The sequence below is a fragment of the Eupeodes corollae genome, chromosome 1 (assembly GCF_945859685.1).
Source record: "Eupeodes corollae chromosome 1, idEupCoro1.1, whole genome shotgun sequence".
Taxonomy (NCBI): domain Eukaryota; kingdom Metazoa; phylum Arthropoda; class Insecta; order Diptera; family Syrphidae; genus Eupeodes; species Eupeodes corollae.
In genome coordinates, this window is record NC_079147.1 from 302,715,973 (window position 1) to 302,743,751 (window position 27,779).

The window sequence follows — 27,779 nt, forward strand, 5'->3', positions numbered from 1 at the left end:
TTATTGAGATATTGTTTGGAAGCTATTAAAGGAGTTCTTGAATTTTATTATTATTTTGTTTGACTCAAGATGATGATCGACAGAAAATTCGATATTTACTTTTCGATAGTCAAAAAACATAAATTTAGAAAAACAACTAATGAAAAATTGTATAATTTCGACAACAACAAGAAAAAACAATTTAAATGAAATAAAATTCTAATGAGTTCATTAGAAAGTATCGATTTTCAGTAATTAAAGAAAACAGTGGCCGTATAATTTCGATATTTCATCATTGTTTTATAGTTCGCTAGATGACTCTTATAGCCTATGATATACCAAGAATTATATGATGTTCAAGATAGAAATTCAAATGGCATCCCATTATGCGGAGAAAGGTTTTCTGGAGTAGGTTTTAAAACATAGGTTTTAGACAAAATATATGATATTCTCAAAGTTATAAAGAGAAAAACGAGTTATTCGATCATATATTTTAAGTGGCGCCCAATGCCGAATTTGTTACAACAGGTCTCATGATATCGATCACGAAATAAATGAGTCGGATTCTACAAAAAATTGATTTCGAGGATATTATCCCGTTAATGTTCTGAAGAAGTATTCTTCTCAACACTGGCAAAAAGAAATGTTTTGAAGAACGAAAGCTCCTTCATGATCGGTAGTAAGGTTTTCGTAACAATAACTTCACTGGTGATCTTATGGTTCATCTCTACAAACAGTGGAACACAACTTTACATCGTTTTGGAAAAAGTAAGATAATTGCACTTCATATTTTGAAGGTATTTAATAGGGTCTTGCACTAAATTCTCTTATCAAAAATGCATGCTTTTGGTATTGATCCAATAAGTAGTGCAAGGGTTCAAATCAGACATCTTTAAAATAAACATTGGTGTACCACAGGGCTCAGTTTTGTTACCGACATTCTTCCTTACTTTTCTAAACGATCTTTTGTCTGAAACTTCGAAGCTACTAAATTGTTTCGCTCATGATAGTAGCCTCAGCATTTCATATTCGTTTGTAGATTCTCATTTTTGTTCTACGGATGTGGACTACCAGAGGCAGCATATGATAAGCTCAATAAATTTGGATCATGACAGCAATGTCCAATGGGAAATATAAAGTAGTGTAAAATGTAAGAGGATTAAAAACTGCGATATTTACAATGGCGATTGCTACTACGAAACCCAACACTGCTTATTTGGATGTGGCTTTTTCATTGGAGCCAACTTAGGCAAAAAGTCTTGAGCTATGGTGTATCAATGAGCGCCTCGTGACCATACGCATCAAGGCTTAATTCGGCAACATTAACTAGATTGACCATATTGCGATCGACGCCAGACAAGCTTCCAGCATCATGGATGTACGAACTTTCCGAGGAGCTAATATCGACTCGGACCACTACCTCGTTGTAGCCAAGGTAGCACTTCGGGTTTCCAAACCCAAGGCAAAATAGGCAGGTGCTGGGAGAAGGTACAACGTCGAACGGCTACAATCGCCAGAGATCGCCAAATCCTTTTCCGACCGAGTTACAAGTAACCTCTCTCGAAGTTCTCTGCCGCCAACACAATGTATCGAAAACAAGTGGCAACATTGCCAAAATGCAATCAGAGAAGTTGCCTCTGATGTGCTGGGTTTCAAACAGCCACCTATAGGGACCTCTGGTTTGATGAGAAACGTCGACGGGCAAATGCAGCCAAACAACAGGCACGCCAAGCGGGGCTGCATAAAAGGACGAGAGCTGCTCATGAGCTCTATGAAAAAGGAAGGAAAAAGAGCGAGCATGAGAAGCGTGCGGTCGAAGATGTTGAGAGGTTTAAAAGCAGGAATGAAGTTCGAAAATTTTATGAACATTTGAAACGAAATTGACAGGTACATAAACCTGGAACCGAGGGCTGCAAAGACGGAAGTGGAAACGTCATAGTGGAACCGCAGTCAATGCTGAGGATATTTAAGGACCACTTCTTCAGACTGTGACGACGAACTCAATTCCACGGTCAGGCAGGATGATCTATTCAACATAGACGACGAAAGCCGACAATCCTGTCCTCCCGACTTAGACGAAGTAAAGATTGCCAGATCTCAGTTAGGAGCATGCACCAACTTATCTGTAAGATATGGTCGGAAGAAAGCATGCCCGATGAATGACATCTCAGTATTGTTTGCCCGATCCTGAAAAAAGGAGACCCTCTAAACTGCACCAACTATAAAGGAATCAGTCTACTTAATATCGCCTGCAAAATCTTCTCTGCCGTAATATGTGAACCGCTAAAGCCCATCGTCAACAACTGATAGGTCCTTATGAGTGTAGTTTTAGACCAGGAAAGTCAACATTTGATCAAATATTCAATACCAAATCGGCAATCATCATCTTTTCATCGTTTTCAAGACCGCATATTGCAGCATCTACAGGGACGAGCTGTATAGAGCAATGTCTAGTTTTGGCATCCCTGCCAAACTCGTCCGTTTGGAGAATTCACGCTGCTCCATAAAGGTTGGAAACAACTTAACAAAACCTTTCGATGTCAAAAAGGTTTTAGACAAGGTGATGCGCTGTCATGTCATTTTTTTTACAATCGTGCTCGAAAGAATAGTGCGGAGCTCATCACGTCAACACTAGAGGCACTATCTTTCAAAAGTCTCTCCAATTACTAGCATATGCTGATGACATTGCCATAATGTATAAGTCCAAAGGAAACTGTTTTTTCTTTGTAAAAAATGTGCAATAAACGAGTGATTCGATTAAATGTTTTAAGTGGCGCCCAACATCGGCACATAATTTGGTTTCCGACACATGAAAACCGTATAACAAGTATTGACTTCGTAATGATGATGGTAGAGACGTCGAAAAAAGTGGGTCTTCCGTCTCACTGTCCTCGCCCTAAAACCCATCGCCTTTGGTCGATTGTAATTAAACGTGGAAATTAAAGTTTACAAATTTTTTCTTCAAATGTCGAAAATTCGATATTTCGCAAAATCGTTAAGATGGATTTTTATAAAATTTCCTCTGAGTGTTTTTTTTTTTTGCTTGGCTTCTTTCAAAATCATTTTTGTTTGTATTTCTCTGAAAGGGCACCGGAACTTACATTTTCTAAAATGTTTATATTTGTTTTTATTCAACAACTCAAAAAATTAAGTTTTTATAAGATCTAAATATACATCAGGTCTATGATTTTGGTTTTACGATTTTGTATAAACAATTCAATAAAATAGCACCTAACTGCTTTGAAAATATTACTTTAAGTGAAGTTAAATAAATGAGAAAGAGAAAAAACTGAAACTGAAAATAAGCGCCTAATTCCAGATCATACAAAGTTGTTTCAATTCTAAATTTTCTGTAAGGTGCAAAAATATCGATCTAAGACATAACGAATTCTTAAGCTAAACAATCTAGCAAAAAAACAATTGCAATTTTATTTTATTAAGATTTTTCACAAACAAATGGCGCCCAACGCTTTTGAACATGCTGCTTTTTCTGAAGAAAAATTAATGTGAAACGATATCAATTAAAAGTACACTTTCTTTTTATTTCAACAAAGTTATTTCGATATAAATAAATTGGTATAGTTTTTCATTTCGGTTCGTTTAACATTTTCCAATGACCTTAACCAATATCAACTTATTTAGTTTTAGATATATATGCTGAGTTAACTGCGACGATAATATTATTGAAAAAGTTTCAAGTATTATAAGTCACTCACTGTGTCAAGGCTCCATACACACTATACCAAATCTCTTCTTCTCCTCCTAACCTAAATAACATCATAAAACTTAAAAGTTCAATAAGTATAAATTAATAGCAGTAAAACACAAACTCTCCTCCGTTCTCCCGCCTTACAGCACATTTTTTCAAAGTATATAATATCCCATAAGGAGTTTACGTTCAAATTAAGTTTTTCTTTTCCCATAACGAAAAGACCTTGTTCCAAGTCATTTAGCACCTCTCTTCTATCCCTTTCCAATATCAAGCTCAGCTCCAGCCAGCCATCAAAACAGAGCCAATACAAGCTTCTTCAATATTTATCTGAAAACTTTTTCAAAATAAGAAAATAAACTCTGTGATGTGATGTTCTTCAAAAAACTTTCAAACATGCATTTCTGGTCCTCAAGCATTTTGTTCCATCAACCAGCAACAAAAACAACAACAAAATATATCCCAGTATGTACGTTTGTATCTAAAATCTCAATTGTTGTTGTTGGAATAACACACAAATTAATCGTCGTCGTCCTTTAGTACGCCCTCAAGGATATTCCTCTAAAGGAGTCAGTATATATTTTTGTACACTTTTGCTCTTTCTGTTCTTCAAAATGATAGTAAACATCCTGTTTTGAGTTTAAAAAACAAGAGCAACCAAAAAATTCATATAACATCCAATGACGACAACTGAAACAGCTTTAAGGAGGATAGAGCTCTCAAAAACAACAACAACAACGTCCTACATATGTAGTTGGATATTTTTCAATCTTCCACTTGCCACCCTCTTTCCGCAATATCCCACATCATATCCCCCTGTTTCGTCATCGCTCGTCCAACAACCTCCCCTACACTACTCGAAAACTCTCCTCTAGAGTCTAGAGAGTATGTTTTTTCTTGAGAATAAAACAGAACACATAACCTCCATTCAGAACCTCGAGCTATTGTTTTCTTGTTGTTGCGTTGATTTAACAATTTTATAATTAAAATATGCAAATAGCTTTCTACTACGAGCTACGAGCAGCACGAAGGATTTTATTGATTGGATAACACAGAGGCATCTAGCTATAGATAGAGGGCGCTGCTGTTCCATCCTAATTGCATTGTACTAGAACGCCCGCGAACACCATGGAATGCAAAGTAAGGGGGGTGTTTGTATAGTTAGGGTGCTGATGATGGGTGAAAGTGCGAGTATGATGTTTCAGTTTCTCTGTCGCTCATCAGACCCGGGGGTTATTTTTCTGTTTCCCGTACTCATCATTTCATCATAGTCAGCCCAATTGCTGTGATTTGTCCGTCCGTTCAGTTCAGTGTTCCCATAAAAGAGAGCTCAGAGTGTGGAAATGGGATATAGCATTTCTACCCCAATACCCTAGCACTATCCTTGGGGGCGTAATTTTTTGTTAAGCTGGGGTCTGAGTGTTTATGTGGCGTATAGATACTCGACTCGCGAATTAATTTAATAGCGCAGCTTGTTAAAATGAAATCAAAAAAGGCGAAAAATAGAATTTTACTCCTCGCGTCGCTTGTCCTTCGTCGAAACTCAAGCAGCAGCTGTTGATGGTGTGTTCGATTGAATAACAATTACTATCGCGTTGGTCTTCTTCAGAGATGATTTCAGCTCTGGATCTGCTGGGTTCGTTACAATTTCAGGTTTCAATTTCTGTTTTTTTTTTAATTTTCTTTGATTAAAGTTGTTTAAGGGATGGTGTAGTTGGATTGAAGCTCGATGGTGAAGTGATATGGTATGGAGGTGGAACTATTGACAAAGACGGATCAATTTATTTGCATTTAGCTGCGGCTAGGCATTTTTACCCATTTTTACCCATTTTTATATTGATCATTCTCTATATACCGAAGTATGGGAGTAGTTAAACAATTGTATTGGGATTTTGCTTAATATTTAAAGAAATTTCTAGGTTTTGGGATGTAATGAAGGTTATATGGGATATTCGCACATTTTACTGAAAACATCATACAAATCTACATAAGTAAAGACAAGGTTTCAGTAACTAGAGAGGTAAAAAAAAAATTGTATGTTAAAGTTTGAGTTCTAAAGCTTAATAATGGGACTTTCGCAAAAGTGGAAAGAATAATACACCGATATATGTAAGTATTTACATATATGGGACATTTGCACATAACTTTCAGAACATCAGTAATACCTTAAAAGTAGTTGGTAATTCGTAGACAAATGCTATATATAGTTAGAGGACTTTGGGTTTTTTGTGGGATATTTTCACAGTGAAACGAAAATCTAAATCAACTAATTTGTGATGTGATACTTTTATAAACTAAGCTATTTTGAAATTTCAACATAAAAATCCTCGAAACGAAAATTACAAATCGAAAATCCCACTTGGAGATTAGAGAAACTGTCGAAAAATGGATCAATTCACTCAATTGAAAGTATACTCAAGACAAAACAAAATATATAATGCCTCTGGACTAAAATAAGCATCAAAATCCGTAAGAATAAAATTTTGGTTTTGTTTTGTGGATTTTTTTGTTGGGGATTAGAGTTTTCGTACTTTGAACTTTTACTGAAACAAGTTAATCTTTAGTGAATTTTCAGATAAACTAATTATTTTTTAATACATACCACATAATACTCGTGTTTTGTTCGAAAATCTATCAATAGTATAGTAAGATTTTACACAAATAACAAAAACAATATCCGCAGTATGAATACTACCGATAAAAGTAAAAGTAGAATCTTACCACGGATGGGTTTTTGACATTTACACGAGTCTCGAATAGATCCCATGTGATTTCGTTCCCAAATGTTTGTACGACTGATATTCCATTTGTATCTCGATGGCTTTGTTCGTTGAGTAGTTATGCATTTGGAATGATGTGGTTTCCATTGGGAAAAAAATCGATCTATTACTGTTGATATTATTTAGTTTCGTTAAAGAAAATGGACTGATTTTCAAATGGTAGACATGTGCATTCAAGAGGACACAAGCGTCCACAGCTTTTTCTCAAAACCCACTTCTATCTATCAACTCCTACTCTCACCTCCCCGCGGTGAACATCGGGTAATTAGTACCTCAACTGGAAATTGGGTTCCAACCCCAGTGGAAAGTTGTTAGGGGCAGCAAACGAGAGAGGGGAGAGGGGTATTTCCACTTAGGCACCTCTCCTTATCCAGGCGGCAGCGGACGTATTCTCGAGATGATATCAACGGTAAGGTTGAACTACTTAGTGAACACCTTATATGGCTTCTTCGACATATTCGGAGCCCATGCCTGTAAGGAGCGGTTCATCCGGCTCCACTTCCTTGGAGTTATACTAAGGATCTGGCCCTCCAGGTTGGGGGTTGGCCAACGGGGTGACTTCCTGGCCACGTAAGAAATACCGAAGCAAAAACAAGCCACGGATACGGACGGATTCACTGTTGACAACCCACGCAAACGAAATAAGGAAAGACGAACTTCGGATCTGTACGTGAAATGTTAGGTCCCTTAACAGACCACGTGCAGTCGAACAATTAGCGGAAGCCCTAAAATGCTGCAAGGTAGATATTACAGCCATCCAAGAAGTGCAATGGGAGGGACTGGGCAAACCCAAACTAAAAAACTGTGATATATACTACGGCGACTGCTACCGAGAAAAAATACAGCGTCTATTTGGGTGTGGATTTGTTGTTGGAACTTGACTGAGGCAAAAAGTCTTGAGTTTCAACAGTGTGAGCGAGCGCATCACGATAATCCGCATTAAGGCTAAATTCACCAACATAAGCCTAATATGCGCGCATGCACCAACAAAGGAGAAAGATGAAGACACCAAAGACATATTCTTCGAGCTCTTGGACAAGACATATGAACAGTGCCCTGGCTATGACATTAAAATTGTCTTAGGAGATTTTAATGCCAAGCTAGGAAGAGAAGACATCTTTGGTGGCATAATCGGGAGATACAGCCTGCACGACACCACCTCCGACAACGGATTCAGGCTGGTCGATTTCGCTGCGGGGCGAGACGTTCTGGTAGCTAGTACGCAGTTCACGCATCTCAATATCCACAAGGGGACATGGAAATCTCCTGATCAATCAACCGTCAACCAGATTGACCACATTGCGATCGACGCACGACACTTCTCCAGTATCCAGGATATCCGAACATTCCGAGAGGCCAACATTGACTCGGACCACTACCTCGTTGTAGAAAAGGTACGGCTACGGATATCCCGATCCAAGCCAAAACAAGGAAGAACTGTGAGAAGATTTGACGTTAGACGGCTACAATCGCAAGAGACTGCCATGTCCTTTTCCGATCGAGTCTCTAATAACCTCTTTAGGAGTCCTATGCTGCCTGCATTAAGCATTGAAAACCAGAGGCAACATTGCCTTGCAGCCATCAGAGATGCCGCCTCTGAGTTGCTAGGTTTCACACGGCCACCACAGCGAAAGTCCTCCCTCCCAAGGGTACCAGCCAAGAACCGAAGCCTGTAAAGACGATCAGGGGAACATCGTAGTAGAACCGCAGTCGATGCTGAGAATATGAAAAGATCACTTCTCCAAATTATATAACGGCGATGACGAACCGAATTCCCCTGTAAGGGAGATAAAACCACTCAACCTAGGTGACCCAGATCTACAATTCCGCCTACCCGACCTTGACGAAGTAAATACAGCTATACCTAAACTTAAGTCAAACAAAGCTGCTGGAGCTGACGGCATTGCTGCCGAACTGTTCAGAGCAGCAGGTGATGACTTGGAAGGGAGCATGCACCAACTCATCTGCAAAATATGGTCGGAAGAAAGCATGCCCGATGAGTGGAATCTCAGCATAGTGTGCCCGATACATAAGAAAGGACACCATCTAAATTGCGCCAACTACAGAGACATCAGTCTTCTTAACATTGCGTATAAGATCCTCTCTGCCGTATTATGTGAACGTCTGAAGCCATTCGTCAACAACCTGATTGGTCCTTATCAGTGTGGCTTCAGACCAGGAAAGTCCACTATCGACCAAATATTCACACTACTGCAGATCTTGAAAAAAAACCAGGAGCTTCGAATCGATACCCATCATCTCTTCATCGATTTTAAAGCCGCATATGACAGTATCCATAGCGAAGAGCCCTACAGAGAAATTTCTAGTTTTGGCATCCCTGTCAAACTTATCCGTTTGTGCAGAATGACGATGGATAATGCACGCTGCTCTATCAAGGTCAGAAAAGATCTTACCGATTCATTTCATGTCAAAAAAGGTTTTAAACAAGGCGATGCACTGTCATGCGACTTCTTCAACATTGTTCTGGAAAGAATTGTGCAAAACTCAACCGTCAACACTAAAGGCACAATCTTCCAAAGGTCCATCCAATTACTCGGATACGCAGATGATATTGACATAAGATCAAAGATCAAAGCGTGATGTCAGTGGAGCGTTGTTGAGCATTGCGACGGAAGCGAAGAAGATGGGTTTAGTGGTCAATAAGGGCAAGACCAAGTTTATGCTGTCATCAAAAAAGGACACTGAACAACGACGTCTTGGACAAAACGTCACCATGGTCCGCTATAACTTTGAGGTAGTTAAGGACTTTGTCTACCTAGGCACCGCTATTAACACAAACAACGACGCCAGCGCTGAAATCAAACGAAGAATAACTCTTGCAAATCACTACTTTTTTGGACTTTTAAGGCAATTGAGAAGTATAGTCCTCTCTCGAGCATCTAAAATTATCATCTATAAGACACTCCTCATCCCGGTTCTCATTTACGGCGCTGGAGGCCTGGACCCTGTCAAAGAAAGATGAGAGCGTCTGAGGATGCTTCGAGAGAAAAATTCTTCGGGTGATTTTTGGTCCCGTACGCATAGATGGAGAATGAAGGAGAAGATATAACGACGAACTGTACGGGCTGTACAGCCACACTGACCTAGTTAGTTAAAGTCCAACGGCTTAGATGTCTAGGTCATGTAGAGCAAATAGATATCAACGCTCCAGTTCGGAAGATCTTCGAATCCAATACCGAGGAACGGCGCAGTAGATGAAGACCGCGACTCAGGTGGCGCAGCAAGGTGGGAGAGGACCTCAACCAACTTGGCGTGCGAAACTGGAGACAGCTAGCTAGGGACCGAGCTGGCTGGAGACGCATGTTGGTTGAGGCCCAGGTCCGCCCCGGACTGTAGGGCCACATTAAGTAAGTAAGTAAGTAAGAAAATGGACGAACTGAACTTATTTAATAATAGAATAGATAATTTAATTTTGCTATGTTTCCACCAAAGTTTTATCTAATTTTAGATTAAATAAATTCTAGACTATATTAGACTTGCAATTATTAGGTTATATTTTCTTAAGTTCTTTATCAAAATATTTAAGCAAAACCCAAAAATGTGTATACATCTACAAAATGTCAAAAACAATTAAAGCCAATTCGTATTGTAGATGTAAGAAAAAAAGTGAAATAATGAGTTACTCAATAAGTAAGTAGTTACACCCGACACCCACTTATTTCACCCAAGTTAGTCATGTTTACAAAACCATGTTTTTGATGCCCCCAATAATTGCCACCAACAGCTACTGCCTAAACTTAAATGAAAATCGTGTCATTTCATTCATTATCTATCTTCTCTTCCCCTTGTATTGCCGCCTCACGATGGCAGCAAACAAAATAGTGTAATATTGCACGAGTCCCCGTATATACCCGTTGCAACACCAAAGTGCATTAATCATCAGCCAACTACAATTAAACGACGATCCTGATGTCGCCGCCGCTTCCACCACCGCCGGCCGCGCCGCCGTTGGGTACCGCCATCAGCTCCCACATTAAATACTCGTATCTAAACAACCACGCTGTTGTCGTCTCTCTAATTTGATTGATATCTAACCGACCGACAACGACATTGGTGGTAAATAAAACAAATACAATTAGGTACCCCCCTGGCCTTGTTTTGTGCACCTATCACTCACTGACAAGAGTCAACAACAAACAATTGCCACCATCATTAGAACAAAAGTAAGCAATTACAAGACCGCTTAAAAAAAAGAAAAAACTAAGCAACTGAACGAAGGAAAAGATACAATTTGAACGCGTCGTAGTCGTAATCGTCGTCGTAGTCTGCCCTAGATGTCTCGCCTCGTACTTGTATAGACTCTCTTCGTATCTTATTGATGCTTCAACTATATAACACACACCCCCCCTCCTAACATTGCATCATTGAAGAGAAGATACAAATTCATTGAAGAAAATTCCGCGTTGCGTTCAGCGCGCATTTAATTGGCAAGTTGCCGCTCTGTAACCCCGGGGAGGCAGCCAGTCATCCAACCAGCATAAAACGCAACCGTAGCTAATTGCAACCTGACCACCAACTCTTCCCCAGCCAGATCAGACTCCTTGTCCGCACTTTTTTGTTTTTTCTGTTTTGTTTGTGATAATCAAACATAAGCGACAACAAGACATTTAATGCCCAAACAAACCCTCACCACACAAAAAGATACACTCTCGGAAAGAACGATCGAACGACCGGACGACACCGAAGACTTTCGTTCGTTGGTTGCAAGGGAGTATCTTTTGTGACATGTAATTATGTAATTCAACTTGTTGCAAAGCCAGTCGGTGCAGATAAACCTCAAGTATCGACAGATAAGACTTTCAAGCCCACCAACTTGCACGGAAGGCAAAAAGATACACCAAATAGATCTGCGTCTTCGATATCTCTTCTCTCTCTATAAGAAGTATCTATAAAAAGTATCTTTTCTTTTGTTTTTGTTTTATTTTTATAGATTTATTTTTGTTGAACTCATTTCTTATTTTGGGTTGCTGCGATATGTCGCCTTGAATTAACCAAGCCGTATCTAAGGATATTTCTCAGATACCTTTGCTTATATGAAAGAAGGAGCAACACAGAAGGACAAATCTCGGCACACAGAAGCTTTGCGTGAATCTAATCCATTTAGTTGAATCTATCTGTGCGGTGGTGTTCGTGTATAGAAGAGATATTTATCGAAAACGCGCGCAAATACCTACTCTCAAGAAAAAGCCAATACCTAGAGATAGAAGAAAAAGTATCTAAAGTACGTACCTGTCTCAAATTAAGAACATCAGAGTTTCCTATCTTAATGTTGTCTCTGAACCAAACACGAACACACAAAAAATCTTTTTAAATAAAACCTTAAAGATATAAAAATTAATGAAAAGTAATTACTAACTTTTTTGTTGGGGGCTTTTCTAAATCAAGAGCTCCGCGGGGAGGCAAGGCGCGTCAATACAATGGCGATGGTTGTTTGGTTTTATAAACGTAGAAATCAAAGACGATTTGGTTACAAAAGATACACCTCTATAGGTACATGTACCTATGTTCGTTCCACCATTACATGTTTTGCTCTTATAGCTGCTGCTACTGCTATTTGACTTTTGTTTGTTTTACACCATGTAATGCTCATTACAATCTTCCCGGCAGGCATTTAAGCCATAAGATCATTAATATCTTTTTTATTCTTTGTGAAAAGCAATTATATATTGGTTACGTGGTTATGGTAGTTCGACGCTCTTGTTTTACATCTTTTTTGAAGGGCAAAAGGTCTGGAAGTCTGGTATTGTATCTTTGTTACGATTCGATTGTTTCTTTTTCCTATTTTTGGTTTAGATATAGATTTCAGTATGAGAGACTATCGTGACTGTTAGGAATTTGGGTACATAACATAGTTGATGTGCGCCTTGTTTGTAACCTTGAGATTTGTAGGTCGTTTTGATTATTTTTATTTGAGAAATAGATAAACAAAAATTACAACTTTTGTCTGTGGACTTTGCAATAAAAACAAATCAAGAAATTGGGAAATAAGTCCACAATAGAAATTCAAGACTATTTCTTAATGCAATTAATAAACTTTTTAGGTCATTTTAAAGGGAATTTGTTGGTACGGTTTATAGAAAATATTTGGACCGAAAAACGAAAATATTCATTAGAAAAGCGAACTTTTAATTACGTAAAACACTCGATGGCTCATGTGTTACATAACTTAGGGTTTTTGATGCACAAATTGGATAAATTTGATAACCTAAATATAAGGCTACAACCATATGAAGGTTTCACATCTAAACAATGACAATTTTCTTTTATTTCATCATTTCGGTGAAAGAGATTTAGTGACATTTTATCTCTTATTCTGGTATCGGGCATTGATTAAGTTGCATATTATAGAACTTCTTATATAAGAACTGTCAAAGTAGCTGTCTTGCTGATGAAATATTTGTAACTATTTTTGGCAAATCAACATTAAAAGAAAAGAACTAGAACGAATCATAGACAATCTAATTTCTAAAATTCGCTTTTAGTCTAGGACTTGAACGTCAAACTTGCTTGCCTTACTTGAACGTCGAACTTGTCGAGTTGTAGGAACTGAGTAAGGTCGATAGTTCTCGAGCACTCTCCAGATGAGTTCTGAAACTAAATGACGTTCATATCCCCTCCCTTTCCACGGTCATCATCCCCTCCTACATAAACAAGGCATACAAGTCAACCCTTATGCTACCAACTCAAATTAAACCTCCCACGATGTAATGGCGAAAAAGCTAGACAGAGCTTCTCTCTCCGGTGCTCAACAGTCGTTTACCAATCTTAATCATTTCCTTACATATAAGCATGATGTTCTTAACATCAACTGACTCCTTACCCTATATCTTTCTTCCAACCACCTCTTATCTTAATTGGGCTGGTTCTAAGGTGTTTAAAATGACCCGTGCCGATGATCAGCCTGGCTGGGGGCCCAATTTAAAAATAGCCCAGTCTCTAACGGAGTATGCTGATACCTGGAGACCTTAACCTAGCCTTATCTGTATAATGCGAATTGCTGTACAGAAGGACCTCTCGTAACTCGTGGGGCCATGTTATGAATGTAGACAAAAAAGAAAACAAAATTACGAGACTGGTAACTCTTTAAGATCAGGTGGAAGTTTGGCGCTGAGGTCTGTTGCCGTATCCCCTGCGGCCAACACAGAAAATGGAGCAGTTGTAATCTATGGACCCTCTTTTGCTGTTTGTAGCATAGAGAGTAGGAAGGCAGCGATATCTAATTTCAGTAGTGGCAGGGTTGTGTGAAGAATGGCCCTACCACTACTACTGAGAGCACATCTCCATTGCACAAATCCAGAAATGGAAAGGAGAAACTCTCAAAAAGCCTTTATAAAAAAATGCGGTAAACTGCAAGTCTTGAAGTCCTCTGGTGAATCGTTGGAGGCTGGAAGGACACCGGAGCAAACCGCTCGCATTGAATGGCCAAAGAGTGTTCTTACTGCAGCAAGGGCCAGTAAAGACTTTATGTCTAAAAGATAAAGGTCTCTTGAGGGGGCTATATCAGCTTCGTGTACACTCCCCTTAATCCCATCAAAAAACCCAGTTTCATTAACGTCACGAAGGGCAAAGCCATGGTTTCGGTCATTGACAAGAGCAATGATGATGATGGCAAAATTTCGGCTGATCGTTGGCAGTTGGTCAAGGTAAAGACCTCGGGTAGCTTTTTAACCGTCTAAGCAAGAGCTCTCTTTCATAGGCGATGAGGGTTGGCATCAGGGTAATGTCAAACTCATGGTTGTGGCGATCAGAGATCTTGTGAAATGTAAAAGCTTTCTGTCAGCCGTTTAGGTGAAGTTTGGCCAGGTGCGAAACTCGAGGTCGTTGCTAGGAAAGACATTCCCAGTAGACCTAGGCCCCGCATTTGGATTCCAATCGAACCTCCTGGTATCGACGACATTCTCGAAGGGATCATCCCTGCCGACTCAAAATTGGAAAATCGCCAAGCTCGAGGAGGTGAATGATGGTCTTTATAGGAGTGCCATTGTGGTACTCAATAAAGAATCCCTTTCTCCTCAAGCCCTGACCAATGCCTCAATAAAATTTGGATTCTAAACAATCAAAATTCGAATTTGCTCTTTCGTTCATTGAAAGTATCAGCCAACAGGCTGATTGTTTACTGAACCGGTCGTCTTAAATTTGGCCACCAAACGTTGAAGAGTCGACTGTGAAGGGCCACCAAGTCTACCGTTAAATGGACGCACAACGTTGGCATTAACGAATACTAATTTCGATAACAAAGTTTTATTATTTAATCGTTTAACTTGCCATGATGATTTGGCATAAACAACAGAACAATCAACAACAAATTTGACAGATGTCACCAAAAACAAAATGGAGGCCACGGTGCGACAAAATCTACCCGCGCCAATTGAAAAGCCCTTTATTTGATTAAGTAAAATTTGGTCTGTGCTACAGTGATGTAAACTAGCAATAAATCTAATTTCGAAAAACTATAACCTATTTCCTATATCTTAGTTAAGATTTATTTTCGCCAACTTTTCGTACGGCAACTTTTTCTGCTACACCAACAATTCCCCATTTTAGCGCTGTTTAAACTATTTTCGCACATTTAAGCTTTGGCAACCCTTAAGACTGCAGCTGAAATTACAACATTGTGTTCATCCAGTTCAGTATTAAAAGAAGATGCATAACTGATTCCAAATCTTGGCCTTTTTTTAGTATCTAAATTTGTAAGCTAAAATTGGGTCAAAAATTAACAGACCCTGCACGGACACCTCCCATAACGTCCGACAGTTAAAATAAAGTATTGGTATATGCTCAAGACATTTCCTTTAGACCAAACATATTCATCACTTCAGATGTGTCGTAAAAGTCATAACATTAGATCTATTTTTTATTTTGATTTTTTACAACTTTTTTATGACCAAAGCCAATCTTTCTTTTTTTTAGAGCGTGTCATCCATTATACCATGCGTCGCGCCGCCTCGTCGTGCGTCAAAAGTTATTGTTGTAATTATAAAACAATGTGTTGTAATAAAGTCACGGTGTAATATAACTAAGAGATCTTACACATTCACATCTTTATGACTCAACATGGGCTCGCTGTGAGGTCAAAGACTTGTTTGACATGCGCTAATCATAAAACATAACAAAGCGACATAAGAAACACACAAAAACATCATCATCATCATAACGAAATGTCAAAATCTTGTTCATACGATCCACCTTGTCGTTTGACATACATTAATATGATTAATATCTATGACCGGTTGCATACGACATTTTAGACAGGTGACAAGTCGGAAACTAAAAATACGTATACCTTAGAATTTAATGTTCTCCTAAGAAGAAAGAAAAAAAGAACTGTGATTGATCAGAATGTTTGTGATTAATGATCAATCATGTTCTTTATTTTTATATTCATATAAGAACTTGAAAATGCATAATGTGTCATTCATACTTCTTGTTTAGTCACAAGAAGGTTTATAGAGCCTCGCCCTCTTTAGCCTAGCCTAACCCATGCTCCGCATGCACACTGTTAACATACATTTTCCATGGCTTCTTTTGGGACAAAAATCTCATAGGTTTTGAAACCATCTACGAGTATATTACGGAATGTGATCTTGTGCTGGTTTTGTTTTGAAAAAAAAAGATACAAAACATATCAATGTACCTGGTTGTGTTAATGCGAGATACTGAAAAAAGGGAAATCGATCAAAAGTGACAAATTATTTTAGCTAGGTTCTGAATTGCCTTTATTCCATCTATAGTTCTGCATGAGGACGTTACTCTTAATACCTACCTTTAGAGGTAATAATTTGCTTTTTGATTTTATCTTGTTTTTCAAAAGAAGATCATCACGATTAGAAAATATCGGCTCGCTCTTGAAAAACATAGTTTTTAGACCAAGAACTAAGTAAACTTAACGAGTTCTATGTTTTAGGTCTTAAATAGAAATTGGAGCGTTGCTGGTATTGGCCTATGTTATTTAGGACCATGTTATGGAAATACATCAAGAATTTTTTGAAAAAAAAAAACTTTTAAAAAATGTGAAAGGACTGCAGTAAAACTTGCTCAGGATAAATGGAAAAATGTTAAATTATTAAGTTGAAAATTATTTCTAGTAAGCGGATTTTAAAAGAAGTCAAATAAAACAGTCGTCAAAACACTTCTGAAATGAAATTGCATATTGCCTTGAGCTCTTTCAGCGATGCAGCCTTAATCTGTTCAATCGTGGCAAATCTTCGTCCTTTTATAGGCCTTTTCATTGTTCACTTGGTCGCAGGGACAAGTCTGTTGAATGCAGTGGCTGAGTCATGATGAAATTACTATTTTTCCCCAAAAAACTAATCTCTAATAACCACTTCCGCGTAGGTGCATTATCATGGTGCAAAATCAATGACTTTTCTTTCCACATTTCTAGCAAACACCTCATAACTTTAAGGCTATACTCCTTGTTTATCGTACGGCCTTGGTTAATCAAGCAAAACCTTCACATTTGAACGAACTTGGCGTGCCTTTTTCAGTCTTGGCTCTCCTGGACTCTTTCATGATGGGATAACTGGGCTTTGTTTTCAACGTCATAACCATGTACCCATGATTCGTCAACATTTATAACCCTTTATTGACGTCGTTCAACAAGTCTTGGGCAATGTTCATGCGGTGCTGCTTCTGATAAAAATTAATCCATTTTGGATAGAATTTCGCTGCCACACGTGCCATACCCAAAACATCCGTTTAAATTGATTTGATAATCGTGATTTGACGACCTTTCAACGAAGTTTCTTTCACTTTCTGAACATTTTCGTTGGTGATTGACGTGCTTTGACGTCCGGAGAAAGGTTCATCCTTAGCATTTTCCCCACCTTCTTGCAATGACTTATACCATTTATAAACATTTTTTTGATCGTTTGTAGAAAATAATTCTAAGAGTAGCTCCCTATCAGAAAACAGCTTAAAAACACCTAGAAATTTAAACGCTTTCTTGATTGTTGTTTTCTGAAATCATAAAACTTCGACACCTGAATCATTTTCAGATGCAGATTTGTTAGCATCAAGTTCTTCTAATTGTAGTGCTGCTTCATTAATGACATCTTCATTCGTCATATCATCAAAGCAAGGAAGATCTTATAGATCAAGATCATATTTACAAAATAGTCGATTTCTTCTCATATTGATGTCTGGAAATTAGTTTCTTCCTCTTCGACGTCTAATTTTCAAACCAGCTTTCTTGAAAAAGTTCTTTATGGTTGACCATCCACGAAGTCTTTTTATCATTTTTAACGCAATGAGTAAAAGGATTCTCTATTACCCAAATGAAGAAGTTGATAAAGTTTAGGGGTAAAGACTCAATTTTAATAAAGGGTGATTCTTTAGCTAGTATCTTTTTGGCAACACTGACAGCTGACGCACGTTCCTTTTTTTTCACTGTCAATCATCTTCCGTTAGGTCTATAATTTAACCATGAATCGTCTTACTCGTTTGTAACAACGCTTGCAAATTATTGAATTTTATTATCAAAATACGTTCTCTGTTAAGAAAGTTCAACGCTCTTCTTCCATTTTATGGTCAGTTTAATCGACACACTGTAGCGGCTATTCGGGCTATGGTGACTAAATTTCGCAATAAATTTACTTGTTGGACATTACCAGCAACACGCTTACATAGAGTGCGAACTGAAGACAATATCGTAGCTTTATCGGTTAGTGTTAATGATAAAAATCAATTATCGTTTCGTCGCTGTTAGCAGGAAGTAGGCCTCTGTTACCCAACAACGTGGAAAATTTTACGGAAGATTTAGGTGTGATGCCTTTCAAAATACAGCTAGTGTAAAATTGAAGCCAAATTGCATACTGCAACGTACAATTTTGGTGAATAGACTCTTGGAAAGTTGGGTGAAGATACACTATTTTACAAAAATTGTGTTCAGTGGCGAAGCTCATTTTTATTTCAATAAGCAGAATTGTCGATTTTGGAGTAAATATCAGCCAGAAGCATTGCAAAGCTACCATTGCATCCAGAAAAAGTCACAGTTTGGTGCGGTTTATGGGCTGGTGGCATCATTGGACCGTACTTCTTCTCTGAGATGATATTCAACTTTTTGTTTGCCCAAAATGCAAATGCAAGAGCTTGACTTGCATGACATGTGGTTTCAACAAGACCGTGCCAAATGCTACACAGCACAGGCAACAATGGACTTATCGAGAGGCGAGTTTGATAAACATTTTTGTTCCATGTTCGGGACCGGTCAATTGGCCGTCTAGATCGTGCGATTTAACGCCTTCGTGGTGAAATTGAGGTAAAGATGAAAAATAAAGAATAAATGAAACCGTTTAGCAATTTCTAGTTCTGTGCGATACAATTTTTTGTTACTTAAGAGAGTTTTTTTTATATGAGAAATATTACAAATTAACTGAAAATATGTTTCAGTTATCCGGTTTTTTCGCTTAAGCGAATTCACTTAAGCGGGTATTACTGTACTATTATTTTAGCTTTTGAACAAAAATGAAAGAAGAAGACTCCACGTAATGAGCGACTAGTCACTGATCAGCCAATCTGAGCGATGGTTGGCCATTTACTAAACGACACGTCACTGATCGACTAGTTGGAAAAATGCCATCGTCAAGTGCTGTTCGTCATAACTTACTAGTTGAAAGTCACGTTCATATTTATAGATCTGTAATAAGATCGAGAATCCATAGATTTGGTGTACACATCATAAATCGTGAAAAGGGGAAATTATGGTAAATTTCATCATTTATATATAAATCTTAGCAGATTTCCAGATCTTATCTTAAGTTTTTCGAAATTGTGCCACAAATGGCAAAAAACTTTTGAACAGTTGAAGTCATCAATGCCCTCTTCTTTTTCTGTTATCTATTGCTTTAAAATGTGGATTTTCTTTTTTCTAACTAAAGAAATGCTGAGTCCAAATTAGGCTTACTCATTCGCTGGTACGTATTATTGAATATTCCCTCGAATACAAAGAATATAACTTAGTAGCGTTCCTAGATGTTGAAGGAGCTTTCAACAACGTCAGTTACCAGGCGATCACAACAGCAATGGATAAGCTGAAATTTGAGAAATCACTCATAGATCTTAGAAGTCTCATGCTCAAAAGCAGGACAATAATTTCTAACATGAGAAGTTTTACTACCACCAGATCCGTGAATCGAGGCACTCCCCAAGGTGGAGTCCTTTCGCCTCTTTTATGGAACATGGTAGTAAACGACTTACTTACAGCATTGGAAACAGAGGGTTTCAAGGTGATTGCCTACGCTGACGACGTTGCGATATCCGTATCTGCGAAGCACCCCCAAGTTCTCTCGGAACTCCTACAAAATGCCCTAAACAGGCTAACTAAATGGGCTAAGCAATGTGGATTGGACGTCAACCCACACAAAACAGAATTAATACTCCTATAAAATTCCTCAGATTAGCCCACCCAAGATTAAAGGAATACCATTAAGCTTTTCCGGCCAAGCTAAATATTTGGGCCTCATTTTAGACAAAAAACTAAATTGGAAGGCAAATATTGATGAAAGAGTAAAAAAGGCAACTGTAGCGCTTTTTACTTGTAAAAAGGCCATAGGATCAAAATGGGGCTTCTCCGCAAAAAGAACCCACTGGCTATGCACTTCGGCAATCAGACCGATTCTCATTTATGGAGCTGTCGTGTGGTGGACTTCACTGGACAAGATGGTAAATCTAAATAAGCTCATCAAAGTCCAGCGGTCAGCAGGTATGTGCATCACAGGAGCACTTCGCTCAACACCAACCGCAGCACTGGAAGTGCTTTTAAACCTAGCACCTCTTGACATCTTCTCCAAAATGGTGGCAGCCATCATGTGTGAGGCTTAGAACCACCTCTCAATGGAACAGTAACAATACTGGACATACTACTATTCTAGACAGTTTCAGATCTATCCCAGATCGCTTAGACTATACCACCACAAAAATGGTATTTGGTAAAAGATTCCATGTGTCCATCCCTTCAAGATCCTCCTGGGAAGAAGAGAGACTCCTGGAAGACGATGCGGTACACTTCTATACAGATGGTTCAAAGACCGATCACGCATTTGGAAGTGGTATCTATTCGGAACAACTGAATCTCAGTCTATCCTTTAGACTTTCCAATCAATATAGTGTATTCCAGGCCGAAGTAATGGCGATTAAAGAAGCACTATCCTGGCTCAAAAAAAAAACGTTATATCTTGCAAGGATATACGAATCTTCTCAGACAGCCAAGCCGCTCTTAAATCTCTCGCGTCTGTCCACACAAACTCTCAATCGATGTCCACGATTGTCGATCATCTCTGACTGAGATGGCGAAACAGTTTAATATTCACCTCATTTGGGTGCCGGGCCACAGAGACATTCCGGGAAATTGCAAAGCCGATGAGCTGGCCAAAAACGGAACACTTCTGCCTAATGTTAGACACAAACATAACATAGGAACACCATTTGCTGCATGCAAATATCTTCTCAAACAACATGCTCTAGAATCAACAAATGCTAGATGGTCATAGAGTACCACCTGCCTAGCAACCAAGCAAATATGGCCAAGCATAGACTTAAAACAGTCAAAAGGCTTGATATCACTGAGCAGACAAAGTATAATCTCTACAATTGGAGTAATAACGGGACATAGGAAAACATGCTCTGAGGCTAGGGGTCTACACAAATGACTTCTGTAGAAGCTGCATGGACGACGAGGAAGAGGAAACAGTCCAACACCTTCTATGTACATGTCCAGCACTCTCCATTAGAAGGAATAGCTTTCTCGGCAATTCCTTCTTCGATAATACCAGTGAACTGGCAACGATTAACACAAAACGTCTCTCTAACTCTATTAAAAGTACGAAATGGTTTGTTTAAGTTCATTACTCTTCCATGAGTAACCTCATTAGTGATATCACAATGGACCCTTGAGGTCTACGTGCGTCTCTGGACAGCCACTCCAACCTAACCTAACCTAACCTAACCTTTTCGAATGGGCAGAACCACAGTTAGTAGCAATGTCTTGTAAACTAGCGTTATCATATGTAACATGTAACAAAGTACAAGCTGTCGTGAAGAAAGGACATACAACACCGACGTCTTGGTCAAAACGTCACCACCGACAGACGTAACTTTGAGGTAGTCAAGGACTTCGTCTGCCTAGGCTTCGCTGTTAACACAGAAAACAACACCAGCGCTGAGATCAAACGCAGAATAACTCTTCCTTCAAGCTGTTTCCTTGGACTAAGAAAGCAATTGAGTGGTAAAGTCCTCTCTCGAGGGACCAAAGTGTTGCTCTATAAGACACTTATCAGCCCCGTCCTACTATACGGTGCAGAAGCATGGACTATAACAAAAGCGGATGAAAGCACCTTGGGTCGCTTCGAGAGAAAAGTTTTTCGTGTGATCTACGGTCCGGTATGCATCGAAGGGGAGTGGAGGAGAAGATGGAACGATGAGCTGTACAGAGACGTAGACTTAGCCAGAAGGGCAAAAGTCCAACAACTGAGATTGCTGGGTCACGTAGAGCGCATGGAAATCAATAGTCCGGCCCGGAAAGTCTTCGAATCCGCACCCACAAGACAGCGTAGTAGAGGAAGACCGCAGATCAGGTGGCGCGCACAAGTGGAAGTCGAACTCACCCAAATTGTAGCTTGAAACTGGAGACATCTAGCTAGATGAAGAAGTTTGTTGGGTGAGACCCTAGTTCACACAGGACTGAAGCGCCACCTTAAGTTAGTAAGTAAGTAAATAGATAGACGGGATGGGAAGTTATCAGTGTGGGTTCCATGCCAGTCTTTTTTGTATCGAATAAGTTTTCATTGACAAATCATATTGCTGTTCGATGTGACTTTCATTAATACACATCATCAATACATTCAATGCTTCTGCAGGAATCCGATAGTTTTTAAATAGGAATACGGTATAGCTTTCCCTTTATTGAAAATAACAATTCATTGGCCTGAGGCCCGCTTCAAATGCATTTTTAAAATGTTTTTGTAAAAATGCGCTAGCTATACGATCCTGTATATTTAAATGAACAAGAATGTCGGTAGAAAGTTTTCTAATATCGCATAGTGTTGTTTTTTTCAAGGAAACTCTTCTTACTGTTAAATTGTGACAACTTATTTCAATACGATTTTCTCCCTTTTCAAGACTTCTTAGTCAAGTTTCAAATTCTATAAATCTACTTTTAACAAGTTTTGATATTCTTTCTTCAGCTACACTTCACGAATGTATGAATGATTTGCTTCATCACTTCTATATCTATGTCCTACCTAATATTATGTTCAAAAGTTCATAAACCAATGTGCTCACTTAATAAATCCTCCCTTATCTTTCCCTATCGCTCGCGCTGTGTTAATCATTTTAATTAAAACTCAAATTCTTCGAGATTCCTTTAAATTCAAATCGGACAGAAGAAATATTACCCCAGATCATCATCGCATACAACAACTACAAAGAATAAAACTGCTCCAGCTCCACCTGATGATATAAACAGTTATTCCATTGCTTACCTTAAGTTAATAGATAAACATCACATTTTGGCTTCAAATTTCATCGACCTCGCTCAAAAAAACATGTATATATAAACAACACCTTTATCCATACCATTCATTCACTTAGCAGCACCCTTCTAAGTTTCACTCAAAACACGTGCACATATAGTTTCAAAAAACACAGAGACACACCTGTTAACTGTTTTTCATGATTTAAACAAAATATGTACGAAGTATAGATAACAACAACAACTACAACAAGAAAAACAACAACGACAAGAGTATCCAATGTCTAGTCTATGGCTCTATGCCTCGGAGCACCGGCCACCCATGATCTGATTGTAATCCTTTTTAACCATTTAACACTCATTTAATGCGCCACCAAAAATAGATAGATACCTTCTAATAGTATTTTACACCGCAGCATTTAAACAAGCCAAGTCTTTTCGCGTCACATATCTTCTTCTTTCTTTTGGCTTCGTCTAACAAAATAAACCAGTGGTAAACAGTGACTCCTCCCCTTCTAATAGATTTCTTCTTGAAAAAGAAAGAATTTAGCTAATTCTCACCTCTTTTACTTGCTTTATATGCAAAGACACCTTTTTGGGATGTCTTGCAGTCCCCGTTATGGTGACTCTTTTTTATTTTTTTCTCACCTTTGAATGTTCGTCTAAAGTATCTAATCAATGGTGTTAACATGTGGCTTTTTGACATTCTCCTGGTAACCATATACAAAGTAACAACTTCAAATAAAATAAAGAGGCTTGATAAAAAAAAGTCGACACACTTTCGTGTTATTTTTTTGGTACTTAAGATATTGCAATGGAATTTTGAAGGTACCTATTTCAAAGGTAAGAATTGGATAAAAACAAACATGATAAAGAAGACCTAAAAGGGTTCAAGTCTTTTAAAAACATATGACATTTGGTCGTATCAGTTTTTTCTTACCACAAAAGAACAACAAGAAATATTTCATCAAAATTGGAAGCCTGAATATCGGAAGTGAGTTTTTCAGGAAATAAAGTTATATATATAAAAGCCTAACTAACAGTATAAAAGGTTAATGGAGCATTTTTTTTAAAATAATGTTTTCCAATAAAATGTTTTTTTCTGAAAAGGTATATTTTGGCATCAGCTGTAACTTATAAAGCTGTCATCTGAGAAGCGAACAAATAAATTTGGTAGCGCAACAGTCCGTTGAGAACTAGGACCTAGTGACTTACAACTCATAAGCATTTCTGTGTGAGAGAACTGTTGTCAGGGATGGAAGGGACCTACACTTTTAAGCCGAATCCGAACAGCTAATTTGAGAAAGCACTTTACATGACAAGAATTACTCTTGGAAGATCTGTCAAATCCTCGCAAGAGGCAGTACCCGTGAAAAAACTTTAGATGGCACAGAGAGGGATTGAACCCTAGACCTCTAGCATGACAGTTTAACTCACTAACCATCACTAAACGGGTTCTTGTCATCTGAGAAGCTGCCATTATTAAAAATGTTAAAGTCAGAGTTCGCAAAACTTGAACATTTTTTGGTCATTGTGAAGCAACTTGTCTTTTGAGATAAGAACAACTGAGAATATTTCTGCTATAGCCCCTAGTTTAAATGACTTAAAACCCAGGTTTGTTGATTCTTCTTCAATCTTTGAAGTTCCACAAACGACATTTTCCCTTATTTTACAAACAAAACTTTGGTTTGAAGGCTTTCAAAGGTCAGCTAGTAGCAGAATTCAAGTTGGAAACGTTGATTTTTAACTAAGGTAGGTAGGTAAAAATGGCGATCTCAAGGACACCTAGTCTGAGATCCAATTAACGCTGCAGGGCGCCGTTTTGATACCAAAAGCTCGTTTGACCTGTGATAGAAAGGGAAAGATGTATAGAGAAGCTTCATGGCGACTATGTTAGAGCCATTTTGTCGCATTGAGAAAAAAGATTAGGTCTCTAATATTTGTCTCAGATAGCTCATCAAGTTCGTGAAATAATGCTTTTCCAAAGTATTTCATTCTAGTGATAGCCAAAGCAGGACATTTGCAGAGGAAATGGATTATTGTTTCACTTTCTCTTTGGTCACTTTAACTACGGCAAAAGGTGTTGTAGGAGATTCTTCTCTGCATTAACTCCTATAGGCCAATGTCCGGTACAAAGCATAACAATCCTGGCTATGTCTTGCCTTGACCTACATAGAAGATCGGTTTGATTCAGTTTGGTAGATAGAAAAGATGTTACCCTTCACAGCACCAAGAGGAATGTTAACCATTTCCGCAAGTGAGCTATGAAATGCCGATCCTTTCCTGGCTAGCTCGTCAGTCCGTTCATTTCCCAGGATACCACTATGGCCCGGAACCCAGATCAGGGTGACAGCGAGGTAAATATTCAGGCTCGCAAACTCATCGAGATATTGCTGGACCAATTTAGATGAGGATGTGGCCGAGTTAATGGCTTCAACAGCTGCCTGGGCTTGTTTAAGTATCTTACATGCCTCCCTTATTGCCAGCAGTTTAGGCTGAAAAACGCTAACAAAGTCAGGAAGCCTAAAAGATTTAGCTACATAAAGAGACTCAGAAAAGATCCCAGAACCAACTCCGCACTCCATCTATGAGCCGTCAGTAAAGATGGTTGTGTCGGAACCTATCGGCACGATGTCATCCTCCCAATCTTCTCTGGATGGGAAAATAACCTTAAAACCCTTACTAAGGCTCAAAGTATGAGTGCAGTAGTCTCAATAATTTCGTTGTGTTGCTGTGACCATAAAGTTTTGACAACCAGCTGTTTGATTCCTTCAGCCTAATAGCGCTGCAGGAAATTATGTATTTAATAAAGCAAGGTCGATTGGCAGAAGATCCAAAATAACGTTTAAGGCGTCCGTTGGGCAAGAACGCATGGCCCCTGTGGTGCCCACGCAAGCTGTTCTCTGAACCTTCTTTAGCTTATCAATAATATAGGCTTTGCTAAGAGCAGGCCTTCACACAATCGACCCATATGCTAAGATTGGACGTACTACGGCTGTGTACGTCTATAAAATCATCTTCGACTGAAGTCTCCACTTTTTGCCGAAAGTTTTGCTGCAGGCGTAGAAGACAACACAAGTCTTCTTAACCCGTACTTCAATATTTAGTTAAGAGTTTAGTTTAGGGTCGAGTATAACTCCCAAATATTTTTCACTGGAATACAATGATAGCATTTGAGCGTTGAGTCGAGGTAGCGTGAAGGGCGGTACTTTAGTTTTGGTGGTTTTACTTTGGTTAACTCCTAGTCCACAACTCGTTGCTCAGCTGCAAACTTTCTTCAAAGCTGACTCCGTGATTTCACTAATCACAGAGGTGTACTTTCCTGGCACCAAATCATCCGCATAGGCTACCGCCTTCACTCCACATCTCTCTAATTTAACGAGAATTGTATCCATGACCAGAAGCCATAGAAGAGGCGAAAGGACACCACCCTGGGGTGTTTCCCTACTCACGTGTTTTATTGCGTTTGTATTGCCTAGATTGGCTCGAATCTTCCTACCACTGAGCATAGAAATAATCCATTCTCGAATGCAGTCTTCTACACCGAACTCAACGAGCGATTCTTCTATGGATTCGGTAAGGACGTTGTTTAAATCACCTTCTATGTCTAGGAAGGTGGCAAGACTAAATTCTTTATAATGGATTGTTTGTTCTACAGTACGCACTACCTCATGGAGGGCAGTCTCCGTAGATTTGCCCTTAAGATAAGCATGCTGAGAGCTTTCGAGAGGTCGTTCAACTAGGATTACTCTAATATGGTAATCAAGAATGGAAAAACATTCTTTCTGAAATCCTTCGCGGATTCGTGCTCTCACCTACCCACTTTCGGGATTTTTCCCTTATTGGCGGGGGCCTTCAAATTTAACAAAATAATAAGGATTTTCTTCGAAAATGGTCTTCAAGTCTGACGCTGCTTCAATAGTCAACATTTTAGAAATTGGGTTCCGAAAAATAGAAAAATGATTGTTTAAAAGCCTCTCCATTCCCTCACTGTTATTTTTGGGCTGCCTGATTTCCAAGTCAGATTGGAATTAAGGCCGTCAAAAGTCTTCGGAAAGGTTCCCAATTACAAAACTTTGTTGACCAGTGAACCAATTTTTATTTATTGTTTCTGACCAATAGATGATAGATTCATATTGATCTTTATTCCATTCATGTGAAACATTTCCATAGCGAAAAATAAGCTGATCAATTCGCTTGAAGGTAAGATTTTGCATGATACAATGTTGCAAGCTAAATGCAGAGCTACTTTGGATGCCTTTGAAATGTTAAGTCTTTGAAAGATTTTGCTCATTGATTTAGCCATTTACACCAATTTAATTTAATCACAAGTTTCGTTTTACGAAAGTTCACAATTCACAACAAAGTTGAAGCAACATGAATTCCATGCATAAAACCAGCTTCCAATCATTATGTCCCTAATAGAAACAAAACCGTTTGGTATGTATATGAAAGATCTCGCTATATTTAACATGACTTAACTGTTTTGAAATTATAGCTAATTTGATGATTAACTGATTTGATAAAAACATTATCGCTTCACTGATGTGCAACCATACCTGCCTTTAATATTTTGCAACCTATTTGCCAAACGAATCGATCTGCCATGCAATCATCTGCCAAAACAAGCTGCACGCAGAGGCTTCAAAACTATGTGAAGGTATATCAAACCGGAAGAGTCTCATGTTTTTCCAATTTTATTGCTTATAATCCAGCCGCCGAAAAAAGAACACATACTTTGTTCTCCAATTTTCTTTAAACATGCAACATGAAGCCAAATATATCTCCAAACCTCCCCATTTTTGTTGTTGTTGTAGTTGTT